This window comes from Moschus berezovskii, chromosome 9, assembly GCF_049115385.1.
Source record: "Moschus berezovskii isolate FMDL1 chromosome 9, NW_MosBer_1.0, whole genome shotgun sequence".
In the NCBI taxonomy this organism is placed as follows: Eukaryota; Metazoa; Chordata; class Mammalia; order Artiodactyla; family Moschidae; genus Moschus; species Moschus berezovskii.
Window position 1 is genome coordinate 105,650,908 of NC_142468.1, and position 3,539 is coordinate 105,654,446.

The 3,539-nt window shown below is 36.3% G+C and overlaps 1 pseudogene; it reads right to left on the reverse strand.

Moving 5' to 3' along the window:
* Positions 1-544: 544 nt before the first annotated feature.
* On the reverse strand, positions 545-1,482 carry LOC148776947 (olfactory receptor 4F6-like; annotated as a pseudogene).
* Between the last annotated feature and the right edge of the window lie 2,057 nt (positions 1,483-3,539).

The window sequence follows — 3,539 nt, forward strand, 5'->3', positions numbered from 1 at the left end:
TCTCCCAAATGCTTTTCTTCTGCCATCTGTCAATCTCTCTTTATTATGCTACCTTATCCATCTCCTGTCCACTCCACTGCTATTACCCTGTTTTGTTTCTGCAGGTTGTAAATCCTCCCTCACACATTGTTTTGTCTTTCAGAAAAAATATGATTTTTTCACATCCTAGCTTTAAATCAAAGGAGAGTTAGATATTTCACAACTCCCTCAAACTTTTGACAATATTAGTTATAAGTTAATTCAATTAATTGAAATAAATTGATTAATTGAATCCAAGAAATGTGATGTATAAGGCCATACACTCGGGAGATTCGAAGTGTATAACTGACACTTTTTCAAAAATTTCTACCAAGCAATTCCTGGGATTAATCTGGCTATCAAACAACTTGCTACCTAAAGAGTTCAATGTAACCTCATAATAAATAGTCTAGGCTGAATACTATAAAATGGTGACTTTAGAAAAAAAATCTCCAAATTTTATATATTTATTTAAGCATTTTTATTACATGAAGTTGTTTGAGGAAATTGGGCTTCCATGAGTTACTTAGGAGATCTTCCTCCAAATCAGAAGCTGACTACACAGTCACCTCATAGCCATCTTCATGTCCTTGTTTCTCAGTGTATAAATGGCAGGATTCAGGATGGGTGTAACCAAGAAGTCTAAAATGGCAAGAAACTTATCCACTGGGACCGTGGGAAATGGCCACATGTAAACAAAGATGCATGGTCCAAAGAACAAAACCACCACAGTGATGTGTGCTGACAGAGTAGAGAGGGCCTTGCGCAAACCACCTGAAGAGCGTTTCCATACAGTGACCAGAATGAAAACATAGGAGATGATCAACAAGAAGAAATTACCCATGGATATGAACCCACTGTTGGCAGTGACCATGAATTCCATTTTGTAGGAATCTATGCAAGCAAGCTTGATAAACCAAGGAAGGTCACAGTAAAAGCTGTCGATTTCACTAGGACCACAGAAAGGCAAATGGATCACAAAGCTAACTGGACCACTGAGTGAATGAGGCCAATAGCCCAAGCACCGCACGGAAGCAAAAGACACACCCGTGGGCTCATGATGGTCAGGTAGTGCAGGGGCTTACATATGGCCACATATCGGTCTAAGGCCGTGGCAGTGAGCAGCACCATCTCAGATCCACCCAGGGTGTGAAGAACAAATATCTGGGTGACACACCCCTGGAAGGATATGGTTTTGTGCCCAAAGTTCAGGTCAGAAATCATCTTAGGAACTGTTATGGCAGAAAAACACAAATCAATAAATGAGAGGTTGGCTAAAAGGAAGTACATGGGGGAATGTAGATGAGGGTCAAAGGTCACTGTTAGCACAACAAGAAAGTTCCCTAGAACAATTATTACATAAAACACTGTAGAGAAGGCAAGGAGGAAATGCTGCACTGGTCTAGAGGTAGAAAGTCCCAGGAAAACAAATTCAGACACAGAAGTGTCATTTGCTTTACACATTGGCTTGGTCTGGCGATACCTAAAGACTAGAAACAAAACATAACCAAAACATTTAAGAAACATTTTTATTTAAAGAAACAGATTTAAACTTTTATCAAATATGGTTTTAAATCAGAAATCTTCACTAACAGCCATTAATATATTCTGAAAATATAATGCATTAATTTATTTCTTCAACTAACTCAGCTAATGAGTGTAACTGATATTCCTAATGAGTATCCACTATATTCCAAGTTCAATGTCAGGTTCTGAGGTGAAACAGTAATTCTGACTTTGAGAGTAAATGGACTAGATCTAGATGGGTAGCTACAGGTAGATACATAGATTTAATGAATTTAAATACAGATACATCTCTGACAACTGATTTCTGGGAAAAGAACAGAGGGCTGTGAGAACAATATGACACATCACCATCATACTTACTCAGGCTCTGCTAAATATGAGTTATTTTCGAAGAGCAAATACAGTAGTGCAGACTTTGGAATGCCATGTGTAAAGACCCTGAGACACGAAGGCCAGTGAGGAAGGAAGGTGAATGATTGAGCTCAGGAGGAGAGACAGGCCAGACAGGATGGAATCTTGTATCCATGATATGAACTTTGTTTTTTATCCTAAGAGTAGTAGAAAATCTGGGGGATATTCAGTTGCAGCTGATAATTTTTTGCTTTCAAACAGTTACAAAAGCTTCAATGTAAAGAATGGAAGGAGAAGGTAAACTTAGAGTGACTTCAAGAGACTATTGAATAATCATTTTCATCCGTAGACAAGTTGAATTATTCAACCAATAGTGTTGGCACAACAGATAAAGCTTGGAAACATGTAGATTATTGCCTCATCATAAACTCAAAAAGTTTCAAAAGGATATTTAAACATCAAAAAAGGGTAACAAACCAAGAGAAATAAAAATAATATTTAAGCAAACATTTAAGGTGGAAAATTCATCTAAGAATATCTCTTATTAAGAAATGAGGGAGGAAAAATAGTTGGCACTATCCAAAATATTCAGTCTTGTTATACTTAGGTATAGGTGGATATACAAAATTTTGTATAAATATCTACATATAGATATCTTATATGGATATATAAACACTATAAAATAAAAAACACACTCTGAAAAATAAGTTATAAAATATCAGACAGATGACTAACATTTCTATTATGGAATCAGTTCCTCCAGAAAGATAAAGAAAGGAAATGTGATATACAAATTTTAAAATGAGAAAAACATATAAGACAACGAACTCACAATAAGTCCCAATAGTTGATTGTCATATGAAAGTAAATTCTCACTAGTAATCAAAGAAATGTAGAGAAGATTGCTCTGGGTGCTATTCTGTACTAACAAATTTCAGAGGTTCAAAAAATTGATGACATCATGGAGGAAGCTGTGAGGAGAAAGTCATACTCATACACTGATAAAAAGAATGAAAACTGATGCAGTTTCTTTAGAAGGCACATTAGAAATAGATACCTAAACTTCAAAATTTTCCTTATATATGACTAAGAATCTCAATCAAGAAAAAATAACACATACACATTACTATATATAAAATAGATAAACAGCAAGGAACTATTCTATAGCAAAGGCAACTATGTTTAATATCTTGTAACTGCTTATTTAACTTATATGCAGAGTACATCATGAGGAATGCTGGGTTGGAAGAAGCACAAGCTGGAATCAAGATTGCCGGGAGAAATATCAATAACCTCAGATATGCAGATGACACCACCCTTATGGCAGAAAGTGAAGAGGAACTAAAAAGCCTCTTGATGAAAGGGAAAGAGGAGAGTGAAAAAGTTGGCTTAGAGCTCAACATTCAGAAAAGTAAAATCATGGCATCTGGTCCCATCACTTCATGGCAAATACATGGGGAGACAGTGGAAACAGTGTCAGATTTTATTTTTGGGGGCTCCAAAATCACTGCAGATGCTGACTGCAGCCATGAAATTAAAAGACGCTTACTCCTTGGAAGGAAAGTTATGACCAATCTAGATAGCATATTAAAAAGCAGAGATATTACTTTGCCAACCAAGGTCCGTCTAGTCAAGGCTATGGT